At 34.6% G+C, this 9,179-nt stretch overlaps 1 pseudogene; it reads right to left on the bottom strand.

Moving 5' to 3' along the window:
• Positions 1-2,559: 2,559 nt before the first annotated feature.
• LOC140977686 (uncharacterized) lies at positions 2,560-9,006 on the bottom strand (annotated as a pseudogene).
• Positions 9,007-9,179: the final 173 nt, after the last annotated feature.

Here is a 9,179-nt window from a genome sequence, read left to right as displayed (position 1 = left end):
CCACGACCACTTCCTCGTCCACGTCCACGTCCACGACCTCGACCTCGACCTCGACCAAAACCTTGTCTTTGAATTTGATTTTGGTTTCCAGGTTTAAATTCATTTTTACTTACAGCATTTACTTCTGGAAATGCTGTTGATCCAGTGGGTCGGGACTGATGATTTCTCATTAATAGCTCGTTGTTCTTTTCCGCCACAAGAAGACAGGCGATGAGTTCAGAATATCTCGCAAATCCACGCACTCTATATTGTTGCTGTAGTGTTATATTTGATGCGTGAAACGTGGAAAATGTTTTTTCAAGCATTTCCGATTCTGTAACCTCATGTCCACAAAATTTTAACTGCGAGATTATTCTATACATCGCTGAATTGTAATCACTGACTTTTTTAAAGTCTTGGAATCTTAACATATTCCATTCATCACGGGCGGTCGGAAGTATAACTTCCCTTATATGTTCAAATCTCTCTTTTAATCCTTTCCACAGAGCCATGGGATCTTTTTCGATGAGATATTCACATTTTAAACCTTCATCAAGGTGTCGTCGTAAAAATATTATAGCTTTTGCTTTTTCTTGTGATGAAGATATACCATTTTCTTTAATGGTCTCGCTTAGACCCAATGACTCAAGATGCATTTCTACATCAAGAGTCCATGGCATATAGTTTTTCCCAGTAATATCAAGAGCGATGAATTCGAGCTTTGCCAAGTTTGCCATGGTGGTACTAAAAATTACGATGCATTTTATTAGTTAATGAATATTGCAATACAAAGTAATGGATAAACAACAAGTACAAGTATTCGTAAAAATAAAGAAAACACACGAGGAGGATATTCTCCGATAAATACAAGACTGGTGAGTATGATAACCAAAATAATTAAAAATAACCTCGTGAAAGCCATCTTCTTTTTTTCTTCGAAAATTTGATGAAGAATAATTTTTAGAGAAGAAGAGAAAGTTGGAGTGATTGAATGTATTTGTGAGATTGTATTTATAGAGCAAAAACTAGCCGTTTTGTTACCGTTTATTACCGTTGGTGTATAAGAAAATAAATGTATGTATTTGTATAATTTTATGGTAATAATATGGTGTATATAATATTAGTCATATTTAAATAATTATGTATATCATATCACATTATTATAATTAGGTGTCATAAGTTATTTTGTTTAAAAACCTTATAGGCTTTTATACTTGTCGTATCCCTTACCGGGAGTGTGGGATGTCGTCTTAACATCCTCCCAGGATTTATAACAAGTTTTTGAAAAAATTATTTTTATTATTTCTAACAATAACATTATATTATATATTACATATATAAACAATAAATAAATAACAGTAAAATAAATATTATTACTTTTGTTACCTTTTTCTTCTGTTCGGAGCTTGGAAAAATATGGAGGACTTTTAGAGCTTCGTGCTGATAACGTGTTGTGAAAAAGTAAAAATTTACGGTAAAAAGTAAAAATCTCAAACTCTCAAAATTATCACACTACACACTTTATAATATTTTTCTCTCAACTCAATTGTGATTTTCTTCACAAATGAGAGATCTATTTATAGAAAATTTTTACAAATAATCCAAAAATAAAATACATCATTACCTACATCATCACACACTAATTTTCAATATTCAACACCTAATTTTACCTAATTTTCAACATTCAACATTCACATTTTCAACACAAATATTTTTCACATTTTTAAATAATTTTTCAACAGTATCCTAGAATTTTTAGAAATTTGGATTTATTTCCTTTACATAAAAACGAATTCGTTAATTAAAAACAAAAAGTACATCATACGCAATCACGTGAGTTGGCATTTGTGTAGGAGTTTCCTCCTCGCTCACACACTTCTTCATGGAGCCCGGACAAATTACTAATAGCGCACTTGTCTTTCAGAAAATGCATATTATTATTATTATAGCAGAGATAAATACAATAATAAAATATGAACGCCCAAAAATACAAGATGTTTCTCATTAGAGATGTTCAAACTTCGAATAAAACCGAAAAACCGGAAATCCAAACCGAAAAATCGAACATTGAATCGAACCAAAAATCGAATTTTATAATTCAGATATAAATATTAAAACAAAATTTATTTAGTTCGATTTCAGATTATATATATCAAAATCAAACCGACCGAAAAAACCGAAACTTCATTAAATTAATTTTTATTTTTATTATATATTTTTTGAGATGATATTAGTAAATGATGAATTATTTTGAATAATATTTAGTTGATTGTTATTTATGTAATTCATTTATACTTTATATTTAAATGTTTTACTAAATAGTCATGTAAAAAGATAACATATTATATTTTACAATATATTTATCTTATTAATTTAAATAATTGTATAAAAATCAAAATAACCGAATCATTTCGGTAGAAAACCGAACCGAAGAAAAATAGTTCGGATATCGGATTATATATTTGTAAAACCGAAATAAAAAAATCGAAAACCAAACAGACCGATGAACACTCTTATTCCTCATAGCATTCTTCCTGATGATGGTGGTGGTGGTGATAATAATATAATCTACAAGCGCACACTTCCGTATTTACAAAAGAAACAAAAAAACAAAAAAAAAATCATTTGTAAAAATTACCAACTCTATTTATTAGCTTCCAAACCGCTGGTTTAGCTTCCTCTAGTGTTTCAACCATCTGCCCTTGTTCAAATGAAATTCTCTTAATGTTAAACTGTGAGAGACGTAATAAAAACCAATAAAAAAACATAATACAAACAACACAACATCTTCTATATATATAACAGGACAATCTATAGGCAACCTGGGTGCCTTGGCGCACACGAATATCGCCCCGGCTCTCGTACTACTTTTAGACAAAACTACGTTCAGAGGCTTCGAAAATAATGCATTTAATTCCTACAGGAGTACTATAAATGTTACCAAAAGAAAGTGGAGCCATAAAACATCACTTTGATCAAGACACAACTCTTTGTTATAAACATGGAATGAAGTTTTGGTGATAAACCTTTAGATTTTGATCGCCTCCATCAGCTACAATCTTATCGGGTTGAAGGGCTTCATATTCTTTAACATCAACCCAAGCAACAGTTCCAAAGCCTCAAATGAAATAGATATCACTGCTAATAGGTTATAATGCAAATCAAAATCTTAAGGCTATTCATCTCAACAGTATGACATTGCTGTTAGAGTAGATGTCCTGTAAGTCAACTGTTGGCTGAGGAATTTATTGACTCAAGTATAATAAACAGTCTTTATTTTAATATAATTTATTTTTTAATGGTTTCGTTATACTTTATCTGTATACCCATGCAAGCAGCATAGATAAAGTCCTTGATTATGCTTTAATACAAATGAATCGTAATTCGATGTTGAAACTCATCTGTAAACACTGCATATTCTAAATTCGTTCCTAGTCGATTCAGCCGCCTAAAACATGGATAAAAGTCGCTTGAGCTCGAGACTAGCATCTGTGATGTTGTGTACTGCGTTTCTTGGTATGGGCATAGAGATGTCCAAACATGCAGATGGGTAGTCATATGATGATTATACCGAACAACCCTCCCTCGAACTTTCCAAGTGGTTATCATTCATCGAGAGGATAAGTCCGTGGTTATGATTGTGCACCATTAGTCCTTACGACCCGGGACAACACTGAGGCTCAATATGCTAGGGCTGTGCTTTGACTCGTTTACCGGCTCCAGGAGAGCCATCAGGTGGCGAGGTTGGGTACAGTTGCGACACATATAGGAGCCAGTGCATTGTAGTCGGGGATTCACCGCTCACCTACGAGTGTGGATATCCTATGTGATCTGATGAAATTATAGTGCGTGGAATATCTGGCCAGAGTATGAGATGTACGTTAGAGAAGGAGTTCTCGAACGGTACATGCGATGCCACTATTTATATTTATCACATAGTTATCGAATTATTATGCAACCCTCGATGAACCAATGGTTGCAGATTCGATCGGGATATATGAGATGAAGGGACCGTACTGTACGCTAATCATAATCGACTGGTTCTTGCAGGCACTATCAGTTATACCTAGGGGATCATGGGGCGATGCTACTAGACGCTCTTACCATGATCCGATGGGTGCAATCAGAAACGAGTTCTGACATTCTTGATCATGATGTTGATGAAAAGAATGGGGCTAACTAGGGTAAGCCCGAATAAAGGATTATGTTCTGAATCACAAAGAGTTGTGAACCCACGGCTAGTTGTATCCCTGAACCATTGAGGGTCACACAAGCACTGGATAGTTTGTTCCCGTTGAGAGAATAAATTCAAGAAGTTGAATTTATATTATGATATAATAAATTCAAGGAGTTGAATTTATGATAATTAAATTTTGGGAGAATAAATTCAAGAAGTTGAATTTATAAAATTTGAGAATTTAATTTATTAAACTCAAAAGTTGAGTTTATTAAATATTAAATTTTGGAGGTGATAAAATTCAAGGAGTTGAATTTATAATTTAAATAATAAATTCAAATGTTGAATTTATAATCGATTTAATTTATTAAGCTCAAAAGTTGAGTTTATTAAATATTAATTTAAATGTAGTGGGAAGTATATTTAATGGGCTTGTAGGAGTACAAGTCCAACATACTAAATAATTAAAATTTTAATGGACCTTGATTAATTGATTAAACTAGTTGGACTAGCCCAATTAATTAATCAAGTCCATTAATGTTAATTAAAAGGCTCAAATATAATATTATAATAATTAGGTCATGGAGGCTTGGTTTAAGTAGGTGACAAAAACCCTAGCCTCCACAACATACTAATTTTCATTGTGAGTGATTTTCGAAAGTCACAACCATGATTCCTCCAAATATTTAGTTTACTTAATTAATTAGATTAATTAAGTAAATGATGATAAAAGAAATAATTAAGGATTTTTTATTCTTAATTTCACAAGATTCATACGAAACCTTCTTGGAATTTTGCAAGAAAAAGTTTCGGCTCTTCCAATAGTTTCGGCTCCTCCAATTTTGTGATCTCAAAAGGTTTTAATTTGAACCAAATTGTGTTCTATCTCTACGAAAAGATCTTCTATACTTTCTAGTGCAAGNACCCCAAATTGCTCTCAATTGGGTTTTTGAACCATTTTGTGTTTTTGATCTCAAACGTAAAACTTCTTCTAATTTTCTAGTGCAAATTAGAAGAGGAACAAATCATCTAGTCATGGACCTGATTAGAAGGATTGAAGGAAACAAGTTTTTGAAGAAAGTTCGTAGGGATTACAACAAGAGCTATTACCGCTAACCCGGAATAGTTGGAGCCAAATGATTTAATTCACCAAAGGTATAATATTCTAACTCCCTATGAATGTTTAATCGTAAAACCATACGAGCATCCAAATTAAATATATTTTGATTGTCAAAATAAAATAAAAATTTTAAAACTTCCGCTGCGATTGGACGCGTAGAAAACCGAGATCCAACAATTGCATTAGATTTTCATTTTACTATTCTTTTCCTCTTTCCTTTTTTTTTAAAATCACCATTGATTCGGGCTTGTTCACAAATAAACATAAAAAATACATAAAGAGCAGCATCAAGCTTGAACTCCAGTCCTATGTTACAAGTAAATGTAGCAAATAGGGCCACTGAATCCAAAATACAGCTGTGGATAGAAAGTCTGATCAAGGAATTTTGATCGAAGGTGACCAACCCAACATCACTATTCCTAGCCAAAATACAAACAGTACACCAAAATACCTCAACACAATCAAACAAGTGTCATGTCCATGATACACACATAAAGGCAGTAATCCTGAGTTATGCAACTATCATAATTGTAACGACCCATTACAGGTCCAGTGGACCGCTCATACGGCCCACTGCCCCGATCGACCCAAGGCTATCCCGATCTTGAGCTCCCTCAAAGGGGCCTTTTCCCTCACGGGCTTTCCATAGACGTCGTACGGGTTATTCATAGAACTCTCCAGCCCATGCACTGGAGCTTGTGCCTTCCCAGACTCGAACTTGAGATCACATGGATATATAGATACTCAGCACAAGTCTGGTACCAATTGAGCTCAGGTTCGAGTCTGGGAAGGCACAAGCTCCAGTGCATGGGCTGGAGAGTTCTATGAGTAACCCGTACGACGCCTATGGAAAGCCCGTGAGGGAAAAGGCCCCTTTGAGGGAGCCCAAGATCGGGATATCCTTGGGTCGATCGGGGCAGTGGGCCGTATGGGCGGTCCACTGGGCCTGTAATGGGTCGTTACAATAATTATTCAGATGACTTGTTTGGTTGAAGCAGCACTTCACGTGGCAAAGAGCCAAAAATAGGATTTGGTTAATCCACCCCATGAATTAATTTGGACGATATATCACGATTTAACAATTGTTTATTCAAAAATAGGAAGAAAATGGAAGCATATTTTTCTTTTTTAGTGATGCCTAGTGAAGATTATTCAACGAAACTAGCACCACTGCACTACAACGAAACAGATGCAGGAGGTCATGCTAGGGCAGTGGAAGATTCCATGCAGTTCTATACGGTGTCAACAACTCAAAATCGACTAATATTGAGATACAATGTCGTAAATATACATAAAAAATAAACCGATCATTTCTAAAACTAAGTATCGTGAACAACTATGTCAAAGAATTCACAAACCTTATGTTCTGCATCCAAAAATAGAAGAAACTTCCCCACTGTTGAGAAGGTCCTGTTGATGTTTTGACATATATTGTTTATGAGCCCATTCCTGTAATGCAATTAGACATATTATCACCAGCAAGAAATAAAGAGTGAAACTGTAAGCAATTGGGTGGTGAAATGCAAGTCAATTGAGACAAATGAAGCTGTATACAGTAACTTTATTAATATGTATGGAACATTCAGGAATCAGCATTAGTATTCATATTTACATATACAGTTTCTAAATGAAAGCCAACAAGTATCAATCATTAAAGAAGGCCTAAAATTCAGATGAGAATTTCTTCCACATACGTGGCGAGATGACCAATAACTCTAAACAGTAGTGACACGGGCACACGTCATTCTAATTACTAGCAATGCACATGTGAGAATTCCAAAGCATGTCATTACCATATATATAGTATATCAAGTGAAACATTTACTAATGTCATGAAATCAGATGAAGAAGAAAATCACCTGCTGGTCTTTCGGGAGTGGGTATACATCACCAAAGATTGTTACACGTGCATTTGACAAGCCACTCCACCCAAGAATCTAGTGAATTTTCATCTTTGTCAAAGCCACATACAAAATACATGGCAATGTTTTTGGTGATGACAGCTAACAAAATTGCAAAACGAACCAGCTACCTGTACCACAGGTGTGCACCTTGGATCGGCTAACAAATTCCTTGTATGTATAGCCAATGGTGAAAATGAAAAGATTGGATCTGCAAAGATAAGTCAAACAACCACTCCACTCTCAAAATGAATTCTTATTATTATTTTAAGCCTATCAAGTAGAATGTGTCCAGTAAATAAGAGGTAAATAATGAGTAGTTTTCAGACTCTAGATCACTCAATGCTTGGCAAAATCATGTCTTTGTTTCCTCGAGGCAACCCTTCATAGCATGTCATACTAAAGAAATGAGGCATTCTCAATGACTCAATCAGGCTATTATTTTTAAGAGCTTGATAGGGAGATCTTAATGACCCCTGAAACAAAGAATCAGGAGTGGCTTCTGTACCCAAAAAAAACCCAATGACTAGTACCAAAAGCTGCATCTGGTGCATCAATTTTTTTCTGCTCTCTCAATTGTGTTTTTCTGAATCCTTACATTCAGTTCACGAACCAAATGCATCTCTACTGTCATTCAAATAACAAGTCTAAAAGTTTGCTTTGTCAATAATTAAAGAGAACATTTTGAGGCCAATTTACACATGTTAACGAATAATAACTTTCCAGATTCCAAGAAATATCGCAATAAACAAAAATGGATCAAAATTGTATTGAAACTAAAGATAAACATGACACAACAAAAAAACAAACAAGGCGTTCCGGAGGTGGACATAAGAACAAAAACTTTATGATGCGTTCCGGAGGTGGACATAAGAAAAAAAAAACTTTATGATACTTACACCCAATAGGGTCTGCTGCAAAATCTACGAGGGAACCAAATGGATAGCTTTCCCGACGGTGGTGCATCCGAGACATAACAGTACACAGATGAGCAAATCTAGCCTTCTCTTATTTCAACGAAGCAATATAATAGAGGAACAACTCATTAGAGGCAGTTTTTGTATAAGATTGGACCAGCATAGGTATATCACTATGACTGCACAAAATACATCAGCAAATTAAAAGTTTTACCTGTTCCATTAAATTTCGAACTGCAAAGGCCGGCCTAGGTGAGCCATCAGCAGAAGTTGCACTCTGTACTCCACCAGATATCGGCGTTCTAAAAAGCCCAGCTCTTGTCCCTCCACCAGTCGAGATTCCTATGAGATCACAAGAGGTGGTGTCGTCAAATTTAAAACCGAATCCATATCCTTTTGGTTACTTGGTCTAAGATCTGAATTACCCTTCAGGATACGAGAGATGACATCACAATAAAGCTGAAAAAGCGATTTGAAATATCCAAATATGTACTATATACAATAACAACTAACTATTCCTATCGTGACTTATCAAGTACAATGACACTAACTAGTCCGCAGGAGCCAAGAATAAGAATTCTTCCAAACTCCAACATGAGAAAAATTAGATATCTATCTTCCAAACAGTTCCGAGCTTCGGGAAAGTAGGATGTGCACACCCGATCATTTACTCCCACTATTTCTTTAGAACTTAATCTTACTTATTCAGCATTTTCAAATTAATAAACTTAAAGGTTATGCCTGTAGTTACATTTAGATAGATATTTTCATTTGAAGCGTCCAATAAAGTTAGTTAATATTTCACTATCATTATGTATTCGTTTATGTCTCCTTTCAATCCATTCTCCTCGTAATGCCTTCATTTGACAGAAAAACAAATGTATCACTGTCATTATCATAATCATAAGCCATAAGTATTCAAGTTAACTATTAAAGCGAATTGAGATTGGAGCAATGTTGGTGTAAGGATTGGATCTTTCCCATTCTCAGTCTCTTGAGAGGTTAAGAAGAACTTGAAGTTGGGAATTAATCATTTCATTTTCCAAATCAATGGAGTTACTAGAGCATTTGAAAAATTAAAATCT

Source organism: Primulina huaijiensis, chromosome 5 (genome assembly GCF_012295235.1).
Source record: "Primulina huaijiensis isolate GDHJ02 chromosome 5, ASM1229523v2, whole genome shotgun sequence".
Taxonomy (NCBI): domain Eukaryota; kingdom Viridiplantae; phylum Streptophyta; class Magnoliopsida; order Lamiales; family Gesneriaceae; genus Primulina; species Primulina huaijiensis.
The sequence above is the reverse complement of the archived record's forward strand: the minus strand, read 5'-3'. Positions and strand labels throughout refer to the sequence as shown.